This window comes from Helicoverpa armigera, chromosome 8, assembly GCF_030705265.1.
Source record: "Helicoverpa armigera isolate CAAS_96S chromosome 8, ASM3070526v1, whole genome shotgun sequence".
In the NCBI taxonomy this organism is placed as follows: Eukaryota; Metazoa; Arthropoda; class Insecta; order Lepidoptera; family Noctuidae; genus Helicoverpa; species Helicoverpa armigera.
This window is the reverse complement of record NC_087127.1, coordinates 5,563,860-5,580,005: the sequence shown is the minus strand read 5'-3', so window position 1 is coordinate 5,580,005 and position 16,146 is coordinate 5,563,860. Positions and strand designations below refer to the sequence as shown.

At 35.2% G+C, this 16,146-nt stretch overlaps 1 protein-coding gene and 1 non-coding gene across 4 annotated transcripts in view; one reads left to right on the top strand and one right to left on the bottom strand.

The window, feature by feature from the left end:
• Positions 1-16,146, bottom strand: part of LOC110372776 (matrix metalloproteinase-2) — a 139,209-nt gene that overhangs the window by 114,986 nt on the left and 8,077 nt on the right. The window lies entirely within an intron of this gene.
• Positions 14,055-14,127, top strand: Trnak-cuu (transfer RNA lysine (anticodon CUU)). The gene has a single exon. It is a non-coding gene; the product is annotated as a tRNA-Lys (tRNA).

The window sequence follows — 16,146 nt, the reverse complement described above, 5'->3', positions numbered from 1 at the left end:
CAAAATGCCTAGACAACGACGTGCGAGCATCGGCCGCCGCACAAGACACAAGAAACTAGGGTCGCAGAAGACAGAAGGAGTTAGATAGTAACCTGTATGGGCATCATGGTAATGCGTGCGTGCTGGGGTGCGGACGACTGAGAGCTGCGTTGGTCGAGTACTAGGCGCGCAGAAGACGGTAGGAACTCGGAAAACGAATCTGGTGGCGAAACGGAGTTCGCCGGGTCTGCTAGTTTTATCATAAAACTGCCAAAAATATATGTGTATACAAGCTACATATTAACGATTAACTACATAGCGTACCGCACAAAAATAACACTCGACAAAATTAAAGCTATATGTATCTCCAACAGTAATTCCAGTTCAAGAATTCAAACAATTCTCATTTACAACAAAACCATTATTGGTGCAACTAAAATTAAACGTCAGTTCGTAAAACAGTTCCAATATAACAGTGACAATAACAGTGATTCATGGAACAGGTATTTTGGAACAGCAGCTACTTGGTACTAAGCTGACTGCAGGCGCCGGCGGTAGTAAAAGACACGTGTTTAGAATCATTATTGAACAGTCAAACCTTTTTTGTGTGACGTGCCCCAAAAAAATGAGGCGCATTTTATGTGATATTCATGATGCAAGTCTTTTTTAAGCATTTAAAGGAAGAGGATGTTCTAGACGGACAAATGACGCACAAGTTTTACGCAGAAAGGCCTAGTACTTAAGTAGTCCATATTTTATAATTATGAATGAACCGGATGCGAGAAGCCAAAAATCGATCTCAGTGGCGTGCACTTGGAGAGGCCTATGTCCAGCAGTGGACTGCGATAGGCTGATGATGATGATGATGAATGAACCTCGATCCATCCACCTTTGCGTCTTCTAAAAAAGATGTATTCTGTTAAAGTATTCTTAATTGACATTACCACTATCATCCGAGCTATTCAAATAAATATTAGTTCGAATTAGAATTTGAACAATTTCTTCATTGAATTAACATCGTCTATGTCAGACGTTCCCTTTGACCTATCTCAATTGTACCTATGTACTATGTATCTATATTTATTTTCGTTTGCAAAAATATTTAGGTCTTTTGCCCCGAACGTCAGTCATTAGAAGCCTATGACATTTTATGATATTATTGAGATATATTTTGTGATATAAATATCGTAGCGCAGATTTTAGTGGCCCTTGTCAATTTGTATGACGTTTCGATGACACTATGTTCATAGGTGATATAAGTGGAGTGACGGGTGAACATCGCTGCGTCATTTCGGTGTTCAGTATTATATTTTTTCAGCACTTTATAAGCAAATATCTAAAATCAATTATTTTGAATGAATAATTACAGTAAAAATCCTGAATGAACCTTTTGTATCTATAAACAAAGTTAAAGCTACAGAAAGAGACCATTGCACGAAAATCAATGCATGGCAATAAAAATATCAACATCCCAATAAAACTGAGTCACAGCTTTATGAAGACAATATCAAATTTTATAGCAATATGCATTATTAAATTATGAGTAACTAGGATTCGACTTGGCGTCCCTTGAGCTTTATTCTGCGATATTATGTCAAAAGCCACATTGCGATATATTATTCACGGCGCAAAGCGTATCCCAATTTTAATATTTCACTACATAAATATTATATTGTAATTTAAATTTCAACTGAATGTCAGCTTGGCTGATTGTTTTTCAGAAACTTTCAATATTTGTGTTGCGAAATCATAAAATATTCATAGGTTTTCGTAAAAGCGTTTTGTCTGTACGTGCATACGCACTCGAAATTGTTTTAATTACACTCCGTAGTTATTGGAATAATATTTCTGTAGCTGAAGGCGTGTTTCATAACTTTTGGGTTCGCACTATCTGCAAGATAAATTATGTATGTAAACGAGCCTAACATTGTGAAGTTAAAATTGGACTATTTAATTAATTAATGGTGATAGCATTTCTATAGCATCGCTCTGCTTTTGTTTCCAGAAAAAATGAGGTACATGACCATAATGTGTTTATTTATTTATTGAGGTTAGCCAACAATTGTTTACACCAATTCATAAACGTAACAATAACAATGACGAACAATTAAATAAGTGCAACAATTACTGACAGGCTAACACCACATGCATTATATCGGCGAACAACATTATTTAAATACAAGACAAAAATACATATAATATTTGAATTTCACTTACAGTGCAAACGAGACAATTAAATATAAATAAGTATGACAGTATAACAAAATTTTATAAAAAACAAAACAAACAAGAAAATCATATATTAATGTGATTTTTGTTTTATTTTTTTGTTAGTGATTATTAAATCACTTAATAAACAAAATTAAATAACTTACATTATTTGATAAATTATAAATTTGCTTATTTTTAATTATTGGAGAAATGTGTTCATCGTCTCTGTTTCCCAACTGCACAGACAATGTTTATGTTTATCATTGTAAGCCGTGAACCGTTTAGAGGGAGAATGTATTGAAACACATTATGTATGTCAAACTAAGACAGATCTGTTCGGCAAAGCCGGCGCCAGTTATGATTAAGACCGTGCACACGTGCCCACTTCGCTCAATAAAACGGTAGTAAACGTTACACACGAAGCACTGATCAAATTATCCTTAATATCCTTAATAAAGTCCAACGTGTGTACTTGATTCGTGCAATAAAAACTTCCACGGGGAAATATTTACAGTGATATTAAACTGAGTACAGATCTGCACTTGATGAACGGCACTACAAGAGCTTCGTTTGTAAATAAATATTTTATTTCTTCGTTTTGATTTCTTTAGAAGATCTCAGTTTATGGTAACACTTCATACAAATAAGAATCTATTCTTTATTTTTCTTTGACTCTCACAGATTGGTAGGGGAAGCTTCCCCTAGCAATACACACACACAGTTACAATTTTAGAATGGATATTTGAAAACAAATACTTCGGTCATCGTCAAATCTGTGCTGATCGTATCTCCAACGAACCTAATTTAACATTGAATTACAGGTCATTTATCCTACTGGGAATGATTTGAGTGACAAACAATATCGTCAGTGGACGTGACGCTTGACGCTGATGACTGAAATTAAAATTAATTCTGCGCATCATTATGTTCTGTTTCAGAATTGTGCGGATCGATTAAATAACGTAATGTCAACTTAATAAAGCAGTCGTTCACCTATCGCAGTGAAATGAATGTGATTGTATGGAGTAATAAGCGAATGGAGTGCCAATGTTGGTCTACACTGCCAAAAAGCTTTACTGTATTGCTTTGCATCTTTGTTACAATATTGATGCATCAAGAATGACAATGATTTCATATTCAACTTTATAAACAGTTTTTACGGCTAAGTATACACAATACGTTCTTAAAAATCTTTTAAATAAACCATTCCATACCTAAGTACTCATTAAACTGTCTTAAAATCTACAAAGTAACCCGTTAACATACAATGTTTGTTTAGGCGAGATGTCAAGATCACTTTTACGCACATTAGCACTTCATTCGCTATTTCTCCGTGCACCGGCCCAATGTCGCCATTGATTCGGCTACTATCATCAGTTCCGTGATCGATGACTTTGTTAAACAACAGCCACTTATGCGTTCGTCGTCATGAATAACGTTTGACAACCCTGCTTTGTATTATTACGTAAGATGGAGTCAGTTGTGAGCGGAGGAGGAAGGAGTACGCAAATGTGGGTGAGTGTGGGTTGAACGTTTAATTGATAACGAAATTACAAAACTTATGATGGAGTAAGGTAAGTTATAGAACCTGTGCATGTAATTAGGGTTAGGCCGCATTTATAAGTAGCATATTTATAGGCGTCTCTATTTTTTTTTTTGGTGCAATTTGGAGTTAAACAAAGGTCATGACTTGTTTTTACAAATAACTGCATATTCCAAAATTTCCTTAACGAAGAACAGCTGTCTATAGTGGTAAACCGGGTCAGTGACCGACCAGCTGTGTCTACGTAACTATGTAAACCATACATCTCGAAAACTCATCAGAGTATCGATATTTGTTTGCATCAATCATCCCTAAAACAAACGAATGGCAGTCTGAAGCCTGATTCACACTACTGGTTTATTTCTGCCACAGATACATTTAGACTGGGGCATGAAACGTTCCAATTGTTTTTCGTATAATCTGAGCAAGATGCCATTAAATAAAAGCTGAAAAAAAATAATAAAAAAAAAACAATTGAATTCAAAACACTGTTCGAATAGTTCTCAATTTGAAATCGAATGCTCACAAAATAAGAATAAATCTGTGCTCAAGTTTTATTGGTCTATATAAGCAGTCGTTTCTGAATCAGGCAACTTTTCGCAACTGGCTAACCATTTGTCTTTACGTGGCCATGCGGAAACTGACTGCATTAGATTAGGCAAGATATGATAATCGCTTGCTATCTGACAAAGCAATAAATGTGGAGTCAAGCTGTTAAACACGGTAGACAGACGTTTTCTTAGATTTTACTTAGTAATTGAAATAACTATGAAGGACCATCTACATATGTATGTTTGTATAACCATATCTTAAACTTGACATAAAATATTGTACATAGCGGACGCTACAACAATTGTTTTTCATTTAACATACAAAGGCCGGTTTAGTTTTGAGAAAGTAGAACCAATGCAATAATAGGCCTAACCGTATAAAGCTATCGATGCCGGAAATATTCGCAATTTTATTCATTTTCAACAGAAAACTCTTATCCGTTTATAAACGTATAAATATTTACATCCTCAATTACTATATAATAACATTAAGCATATTGAATGCATAATGTTTGATATAAAAAAGCGATAAATCACAGGCATGAACTTTCATCGACCCACATTTTATGTAACAGTACCTCTTTAAGATGAATCATCGTTACTCCATTACCTTTTATCGAGCTCGTAAGACGTACGTGTATAGATAAAGTTAGAGTAGCCACTGAACTTTGTACTGCCACTTTATAGTTGGCTCATAGCTTGCAAATAAGTGTTAAGTACTCATTTTCTGAATTGTGTGAGCAAGCGCACCTTAAATGACGGGATGATATGATTGATTCTGTGAATTATTATTGTGAAATAAGTACCTATGATAGATGTATAAAACGTGTGTTTGTTTAAAACTATTATTTAACAATACTAATCAAATAACATTCATCCAATTGTACATACTCAATCAATTCTATTATCCACTTCAGCAAAGGATATTGTTAATTAAACCCTCAAATCTCATTGAATCCCAGCCTTACATGAGTTAGGGGTTTGACAGTTTATTCACAGCCGCAAGTACTGACAATATATGTTAGCTAAATAATGAGCCAAATAAGCTTGTTCAGTCGGTTGGGATGACAACAAAAGTACCACTCGATAGTTCATTTTCCGCGTCACTGGCGACCAGCCAAAGCATTGCATTTAATTCTTTCGAGCCCCCTTCCTATGACATTAACTGCTTTTCCTCAGTGTCAGGGACACAGAACGATTTATTAGTAAACAAGAGACGCCACGCGATTTCGCTCGAGGTGACTCACCCGTACTTTAATATATGCGTGTTATGACTATGTAGTTTGAGCTTTAAAATTAAGCAGTTTTTTGCACTTTCTTCATCTATTTTTGGTACTATTTTAGACGATTTTCAAGATTAAAATACGTGGGACGCATTTATTTGCATACAGCAGTAAAAATAGAGTACCTACGTTCTTGCTTCATCATTTGGGCGGCTAATTTAAGAGAGCTGCATATAACTGACATCTGTCACAGTTTCAACATCTTGTTCAGACATAAAACAACGCGTTTCTTCACTGAAATGAAATAAGTGAACATTTGAAATTGAGTGAGCGTGTTGTGTGCGAGTACTTCGCGAAACGCGACAATAACATCTGTTTTCACTTTTCAATGACACAGCTTGGGTTATCCGATATGCACATACGACTTTTTTCACATTTTTATCACGATATTTATTACCTACATGCAGAAACAATTTACAAATTACTGTCTATTTTTAGATTGATTAATAAGTTTAAAATCTCTATTTTTCACTTTAAAAATTTATTTTTACGAATAACTAGTAACGTTCGATCAGCTGGCTCAAAGGTCAGTTCCGGGCCGTTGACCCCGGCAATCGATTGCGCTTCCCGCCATGGAGTATTGTTGGCATCTCCATTGAATAATATTCATGTACTGGCACGAACATCGGTTATTACGATTCATTAACAACTCAAGGTAACCGTCTCATTCATCGCCACTTCGTAAAACAATTCAATACCTAAATATTGCTATCTAACTTTTCTTTCTTTTACCTTTCAGCCACAATTGTTTAGGAAGGAACGTAATAATGTAATCTAGTGAAAAGTTAATGTGATACGGCTTTTGAAAGGTCGGATTAAATTACTTTGGACCCGGACCAACAAAACATAACAAGAGTATTTGGCTCACAGTGAGAGTACTGGAAATCTCATTTCTTAATACAGACCGAATACTCGTATGTAGCATTCATTAAGCTTTGGCTCGACTATGAATATTGCGTGCCGTCTGTACCTACGTGATGATGAATACATTTATAATTTCATATCCATCCTTATTTTATCCTTTCACAACCCAAGGCCCATAGAAAATAATTATAAAAAGTATTTACAACGCAATGAAAGTTAACCCGTTTTACATTTTAAATCACGAGTTTCTACTTCAAGTAAATGGAAATGCTGTGCAACCTGTAGGTAATGCAAACGCTTGGCAAACATTATACAAATGCAATTCTTTCGTTGTCCGTGTTCATGTGAATACAAATAACAGAAACGCGTAAACTACGGAGATAGCATAGAGGAACCAGCATTCTATCGGGTCGGTAAACGTAGACTACTGCGAGATAATGTACGTAGATAATTAAAAATACCTTCTTTTCTTGCACTATCTTTTCAGGAAGTGGGCACGTACGGAATCCGATATCTTGATATATTACTGGGGGGTCGTTGGCGCATTTTTACAGCCCCCACGGGCGTCTACCTATTTATAAGGGCGTGGGGTACCGCCGACCTTTACAAATACAGCTCTAACCGATATGCTCTACAAACTGCTGTCATAAAAGCGTTCGATGAAAGTGAATTAATGACGTGCCATGGAGGGACGCTTCCGCCTTGCTTATACGGAAAATATTGTGTGGGTTCCCTACCCCTTGGATATACGTCCCAACCTCACCCAACACTTTCTATGTTTATGTAATAACTTCATTTTATGTTAAGTTTCATTTTGGAACCATCCCTTGAGATAGTAGGTACTACCGAATCATCAAACCATATTGGCCTGATTTCGATAACGTAAATAATGCATTAGTAATGTGATTTGAACCTATTTATTTCTATTGTTTTACACGCATAGAAACAATGAAACTTCGAAAGCACATCAAAGCTCGACTAAAGCAACAAATATTCTCAAAATGTATTAAAATTATTTTTGGTATGTATTATTTGTATATGCATGAACATTGTTAAGAAAATCAGAATGCCAGAAGATGATCTAGTTTTACGTTAGTGCTTCCTGTTTTCTCAGACGGTACACTGTACACCAATGTGTTAATCACTAGTTCACTAGTTAGGTACATATTTCATTGGTAGTTACTGCAATATGGCACGAGCTTTCGACTTATGTAAACAAACAACTTTTAATGTTCTATGAAGGGAACTAAATTGCGGAACTGTATTTTAGAGAATTTAATTTAACTGTGTTTGTTTTTGTGAACATGTTAGTTAATGATTTTGTTACTATTTGTAGCATTGAACTTAATCGTTCAGCAGCTTGTAAACTTAAAAATACCTCGTAGATATACGTTCTATCAGCACTGTAACAATTTGTAACGAACACTAATTGCATACTTATAGACACGACTAATAGAAATGATACTTCTAAATATGTATGAGAAAATTTAACATCTAACATATCTTTCGATCAGCGGAATCGGAAAATACTTTTCATAAAATAAACTTAATTTACGTAGCTACTCAGGGTAATCCATTGACTATGCAATAATCATATATCACATAGAACTATCAACCCAACATAAAATTGTTGACCATAACTGTCATTTAATCCTGTACCGGAATAGAACAGAACACAAATATAATTGATATCGTTGTTAAGCATTTAGCTATCATGTTTATTGCTAGATCCGAGATCTGTTGCTGTTGCTCCCATTCGCCAATACATCAGCTGTGGACGGGTCACGCCCTCGCGAGCAGTGAAAGTGGGCACATTTATAGTTCGGCAGGCACAGGTAGCCCCCCTCGCTGCGTCTGGCTAAACATAGCCTAAGACTGCAGACTTAGCGCATGGGCGACCAGCATTCTTGGGAGACAAATAGAAGCTTGTGTGTGCACAGGATAGTGCAAATTCCGCCCCTTTAGTAATTGCCATGAATATCTAAAATATTTTGGTAAAATGATGGTCAATCGTTATCCTAAATGATATGTTGTAGTATATCTACCACAATAGTAGTATTTTGTACGATACAACAAGTTCTATTTTGGTATTAACAGCTAGTAGAATCGCTATCGCTTATGCAATGTGTCCGTAGCTAGAGTTAATATTAGGCTGCGCACGCGCCGGCCGCCCGTGCGCCGGCCGCCCTCACTGTCTGCGTGCATTAATACATATTTGTATTTAAACTGTATTGACTCCGCATAGCTATGAACTATGCATACGGCAGGCGTCAATCGACAGAAATATTACTGAGCCGGAAGCGAACGCATCTTCAAATGGACTTCTAAACGTATCTAAATTAGTGCGGAGTTAACCTAATTAAAGGTCAATTTGAAGTTGTAATTGGAGCGTAATAGATTTATCATTACGATATTTATTTACGCTCGTACTAGACTTTGCTTGAATTAAGCAATCACATTGACTTTAAGTGCCTATTACAAAGACTTAGTTCAAACAACTCAACCTAGGTGCGCTTAAAACGTCGCTCAATTACTTAAACACTTTATAGGCAGCGTGTAAATAATAAATTATACGGTCACTTCACACAGGTATTAATAAATTATGCAAAAAGCTCGTTTGCATGTGAACTCTAGTCACGTAGGGGACGACGTTATACAGTGTACAAGCGGAAGCGGCCAATCGATAAAAGATATTGAGACTAACCGCGTTTAGGCACCATTTCCTCCATATGAGTTAACTGATGTGAGAAAGTGAACAGTTGCTATAATATATTGTTGAGTGTTTTGATTAGGAAGAAATAAATTGTATTTTATTTAAAGAAACTAAATTGATGACTTAGTTAGGGGCCATATAAACACTGATGCTCAGCTGAATCCGGTTAGACTGGAAGGCGACCCCAACATAGTTGGGAAAAGGCTCGGGAGATGATGATGAGTTAGGGGCCATATATGGTCGCATCCTGCTGGGGCTGCGGGATTATCCGAAAGAGAATAAGAAGAGTTCAGAAGATAGACAGAGTGCAGAAAGAACATGGTGGATTTTAGTCAGAAAGCATCTAACTCTCTCTCAAGCTGCACTCACAGGGGGTTTAATGATATCCCAACAAAAAAAGATATTCCTACCTTTTCCCCTTATCGCAAAGCATATAACGATTGTTTCAAAAATACGGCTTACGAACGAGCGAGCAAAGAATGGAAAGCGATAAAAGATCGCCATGTAGAACTTGTCTAACTCTAATAGTAGAATAACCTGCGTTGCTGGCATTTATAACGCCAATAAAGATATATTCTAGACTTTAAACTTTTTTCTTTTGTCACACGGCGCAAAGTTCTGTGATTAAAACGACTATTAACGGAGGGCAAACACCTCAACGGGGATTGTAAATCTTGAACTAAAGTTTAGAGCCAAAAAGGAAAATATAACATTTATTTCTATTTTTTATTTTCATATAGGCCGATTCTGTACTATGAGGTATAGAGAACATAAGCTTATTCAAAATCAATGGCAATTTGGGATAGCTGCCAAATTATTATTGTGTTTGTAATTTGTTTCACCTGTGGTTTTACTCGTCAAATTCTTTACAATTAGCTCAGGGCTTTATATCGCTTTTGTTTTATTAAAATCTACTACATTTAACAAGACGAATATACAGATTTAATAAAATGTATTTCGAAAAACGTTATAAAAGCATTTATATCTTGTATTATCAAGAACTGAACAGGAAAGTAATTCTATTTGTTGTAGCACAATGTGACTAAGGAGAACATTAAAAGTAACAATCGGGTATAAAGCAAGGGAGACACGTAACAGGCCCAAGAAATAAACTTGACCATATAAAAACGGCGGTTAACGAGAATGCAGTATGCACTTTTAAGGTTACAAAGCAACTACGACAAGAGTACACTTGGTCACACAGGCGACACGCCTTCATAACAATGCACGCCGAAATAATCCTTCTCCCAAAGGCTTTCAGACCGTTTTGGCGTAAAGCTTGATGAGAAGTGGTAAGCTCTTCGGTCAGCTGTACATAGTTCTAGTGAAACCTGATGAGCGTTGTGACATAAGGAGAATGCGTGAAATGTTCTAGTGAATGTGCAGGAAAATAAACTTGATTTTGCTCCAAAATAAAACTTCAAAATCAAAATTCTATAAAACATTCTCGTATTGTGAAAGGAAATAAGCAGCGGAAGCAAAGTAACTGATATTTGAGTTTGGAAGTATTTATACATTTAATCAGATTGACAAAAATAACATGAAGCTTACCTCAGCAATCATATTCTTACAAAGAAAACTGATATGAACTGTAAGGTTACTCATTGAATCTCAAACAAAATTTTATCATTATCGCTGGCAAACTTTAGCAGACTGACAAATTAAATGCGCTGATTCTAAGAAGCTGAACAATTGTTATTAAAGCCAACAAAATTTGAAGTCGCACGCGAATGAGTAATTCAGTGGAAAACAAAAAGCACCCTTGAAGAAAAATTTCATAGTTCAACAAGAACATATCAAAAATTTTCAAATATGGGATCTTCCATTCAAAGGTGGCACTAAACTATTTTGTAGATACTAAACAAAATATGGGTCAACGATACGTCAAACGTCATAGTTATAAAGTTAAAAGAATAGTCTAAAAATACGATACTGAAACACATTTAGAATAACAATAGGAAAGCGGTATAGAGTTAAATTACTAACACAATTATTATTTGCATATGGATTGAAGCTTATTTGATTACAATAGAGTTTAAAATGGTTTGTGAATGGGTGAATTTGGACGGATGCAGAGTGACTCACCGGAACATTGCGCTGAATAGTGTCCGGATTCACCTGGGAGTCGGCGGTGAACAAGCAATGAATACTAATTGACGAATCTGTGAATAGTTGGTAGCACACTGCTCAAACATACTCTCAATTAATTGTTACAATTTACATTGTTAATTTTTCGAACGGCGACTCGTCCTGAATAGAAATTAGGATTCGTATTTTTGCATGAGCGTGTTATCGTTCAATAGATCTTGATTTATGCCAAGTCAGTCGAGCGGCTGTACTTCCTTATCATAAGAATCTTCATTAGCAATGTTTATTTATTCAGTGTTAAGTTTATACAAGCGACGCAACTGAAGAATACATTGTTTCAACTTCACCTGTTGCTTTTGAAGCAATATTTCAGGTTCCTCTTCAGTTGATTTCAAGATCTTGATATCAATGATTACTTCATTTTAATTGATACTTTATAAGCTCCGAATAATTATTGACTAATATTTTATTTTGTTGGCAATGATAGGATTCTATCAACATCGTATGCATAACCCAATTATGAACGATTCACATGTAAATAGTTCAGCACTCAGCGGCTGAACAACTGACAAACGTCTGTCCCTCTCTAACTGGTTTGTTTCGGTATTATTTTTGTGTGTCCGTCCTCTTTAGTTCTAAATATATCTTGGAGATGCGGTTTCCGGTCAGCACATGCCATTCGGCAGGCTCCCAGATCGCACTGCACTCAATTTGAATGAATTTGTGAAAGTCATGCACTTCCTCAAGTTTAAATATAAGTTGCTTTACATTGAGAAGATAATGCATGGTATATTTATCGGAATCGTTTTATTTGCATTGTGCTTTCTGCCGTATGGCTGAACATATGAATTTTGTTGACGGAAGTACATGTTTTGTCAGATAATAAAGAGGGAAAGATATTTCTACATCGAGCTATTGGTACAGTTGTGTTTACTGCACCTTGCAGTAGTAGATAATGGCCGGAGTCTTATGTCATCGTTATCAATTTTCGGTCGTCTTATCTGCTCGTGTTATCTTGTGAGCGTTTAACAAGAGACTATTGAGAATCTTACCATTCTATGATGTATTTTTGTAACAACGATTTTGTTCTATTACTTAAACTGGTTATTACTTAATATTTTAAAACATTAATTGCTTTTAAAGTATTGTGTGCTAAAGTAAACGAATAATAATTTTATATGGCATATTATTTTAACATTTTGCATTATTTATCGAGGCCGCTAGAAATTGAGGATTAACGTCTACTTAGTTATAATGAGTATAATTCGTGGAACTTATCGTTCTGCAATCTAAAAGAGTGACTTACATGTATGTAAAATATTAAAAAAAAACTTCTTATTCACTGTGTTTAATTTAAAGCCACGGATACATTATTGTGCTACTATTTACTTTCTATTACAGTTAGAATTTTTATTTATTGTTTTAGTAGGTACTATTAAATAATTAATTAGTTCCGCAAAAAGTTGTAAGAATCGCTTAGGACAAGTTAAACAAGAAATGCAAAGTACTTTAATGAAATGAGATAGCTGTCATATCAAATGAATGGCGCTAACAAGCCACATTTATACCACATACATTTAAATTGTAACATATTTTGTATCTAGGTTATCAGCGTTTCCTGGAAATCTAGGTTTAACCGAATATGGCGTGAAAGATGACCAACTCCAAGTATGCTAATGTTGGTCAAACATACCGCTTCATTAGTGTTATTCCGTTAATTATGAAGAAGCTGACTTGATGATTATTATCAAAGATGCACCTCTAACTTTAGAGAACTTTTTGTCGACCGACAGTTTAGGCTCATAAATCAGTATGAAGATGAATGGTAATATGTAGTTAGACACATAACAAAGATCAGTATCAAATCGGAATTCAGACCAGATTGGAATTAAGATTTTCTTAAAAAAAAATAGTTGACATTGACAGCCAACTGTCAACTGACTGTTTAGTCTGTATAATAATATGGGGGTACTCTTACAGGTTGCAAATGTAAATTGGAGACTCATTCGTGCGCATAGATGAACAATGAAGGTTTTTGACAAGCTCAGGAGATTTTGATTAACCTGTCATAATGGATGTGCAGAGAGTGAATGAGCAGGAAAACCAAAGAAAGAAAAAGGTTACCTTTAATCAAAATTCGATGGAAATTATTTTCTTTTTTGAACTGCACAGATTTTTTGTGGCAGTTACTGAGATAAAAATTATGACGTTCTTGCTTGTTTTTTATTGAACAGCGTATTCACTAGATTTTGTAGTCCTTGTGTCCAATAATTTAATGACCGTCTTCGTGCTCATATTCGATTAAAGTCGGGGCTCGTAATCCCATTATAAACTTCTGAATTACAGAGGTGGAGGTTAATACTTTTGGACGGCTTCATGAGAGTCTTAAGAAAATAACACGTGGCTGTTTATGTGTACGAAAAAAAAACTTAATTAAATCAAATAATTAAAACATGTATGTATATAGATACTTACAATATTGCGCTTTTGAACGGGTAAATTAAAATTGTTTGTGTAGTCGTAAAACTGTCGAACGAGATTTTGTTAACATGATGTGTGAATAGGATGCTATAGATAGCGCCATGAATATTTGGGTCAATAGCAATGGCCTCCAGCGCAGTTACATTTTAATTTTAAGTCTAACTCACGTTAATTTTCACTTCTATTGTTCACCATATCACTCAATATGTAAATCCTCTACGTCATAGACATTTTCTCTTGGAATTGTGCCAAGAAAATAATTTATTCGATTAATATTCTGTTAAATCGACTTTAGAAGAGTCAATGGAGAACTAATGCAGTATTTTGAACAACTGTCACAAGCCCGGCTAGCTCAGTCGGTAGAGCATGAGACTCTTAATCTCAGGGTCGTGGGTTCGAGCCCCACGTTGGGCGCAATATCTTTTTGCTCCTGTTTTAAGCACACAAATTTTTTTAAACCAAAATCTACATGGATATGGATGTTTTCAACTTATTAAATAAACTATAGGCAAAATATATTGAGATAACGGTTCGTAGGGATTACATTATGTATTTCATAATTTTCTCGGGTTCGCAGTGGCTCATGAGATGTGTGAATTTGCGTTCATTTATCACTTAGATCAATGTTAGCGCCGCATGTTACAGTCAGATGTGACCTCGTTTCGGCTAAAGAGAATTATACACATCATACAATGTTGGCCGTGTACGTACGTCGGATACACCTAGATATTTCAACGGTACCTAATGACCGAATGTCGTGGTTTTTTTTATATCGTAACCATAACACTATTGGGTTGAAATTAAATGTGTTAATTAAACATGTTGGTGTTGATTAACTCATTTCCTCGATTTATTAACGATATGTTTTTTAGAAGTTATGCTAATATAGGCAGCTCGAATAGAATATAATGGGTTACGAAGCTAAATTATACTGGTGATCAAAACAATCGCCATAAAATGTAGCTATTGCTTTCAATAAGTTTAGATTTACCGTTCTGAGTATCAAACAATGGAAAGAATTGCTCCTTAGATTGTGTTAATGGCTTACATCCGGATAACGTTACAAGATAAACGAACATTTGCAAATATAGGTAATTTGACTACTTTAAAGATGTCTTCATGAGCATAAAACTTGCTTGTAACTAAGTATGTTTCTCATTTGTTTTCTTAAAAACCTTGATTGAGATTTGAGAAGTCATTTGTTTAGAATATTCCTTATATCAGCAATGTTTGTGAACGAAATATGCATGAATAATATAAAGACACTATAGCGGAGTGGAGACAGCCAAGCTAAGTGGTCCGCCGTAAGGGAAGCTCGTAGACAATGCATATCCCTTGCAGTTTGCAAGGTATTTACTGGCTGCAGGCGGGCCCAGACACCTTTTGTTTCGTACTACGTCACCCACACAGCGGTATCTCAGTGCATAAACTGAATCTGTTGAAGGAAGTGCCAGACTTTCTAGCGACATGACGGATAAAGATGATACTGCGTACGAAGATAAGAATTGTGATTCTCTTATTCTTATACGAATGTGCCCGCTGTATTTAAAGAACTGTTCTGAGTAGGATATTGAAATATGAAGAGTACGGGATTCTTATTCCAAATCGCAATCGGACTTTTATTTATTTCAGGTTAGTCAATAATCAATATGAATTTAATTGGATGAAGGGTAATACTTTCACATAGGTTGAGGAAGAAAGTTGTTCTACAGGTGAGTAATTTTAATGACGGTCAAAACCACAACTATTTGCCGTATTACAGTAGGTACATACATATGAACTAAATAAAATTGGTGTAAAAATAATTCGTTACTTGCGCCAAAATTATATCATAAATGACATCAAATAAAATGACATCTGTATTAAATAAGTGTATCTAATTACTATAGGTCAAAATATGCTGGTAGCACTATAGACTACAATACCCACTCTTCCCACGCGGATAATAAACTGGTCGAAGGAAAGTAAAGGTGTCATGATTGCACCTTTACTGCACTGCATTCTGTGTTGGTGACAACAAATGCCACGTAATACACAGCTGTTTGAACGATCGTATTGCTCTCAATAATTTTGCAACGAAAACAGTAAAAAAGTCATAAGAATTCTTTTAGTAAAAGTGAATTCAAACTGGCTGAATAAGATTTAAAAGAAGAATTATTTTTGTACAATTGAATTTCGAATTGGTTGAATAGAATTGTATTTAATATGCACCGATACGGGTATAAGAATATTAAATACTTTAATATTAATATAATAAATATATTGAATTACAAATTTTAAACGCATTCAGTCGAATAAATCGCGTTATTCATGCACCAATACTTCGTTCAAAATACCTTTCTAACTGGTATTCCTTATGGATCGAAAAATTGGAATGCGAAAATCGGAAAATATAAATCCAAATAAGAATCTATTTCTATTTTATAATCTTAG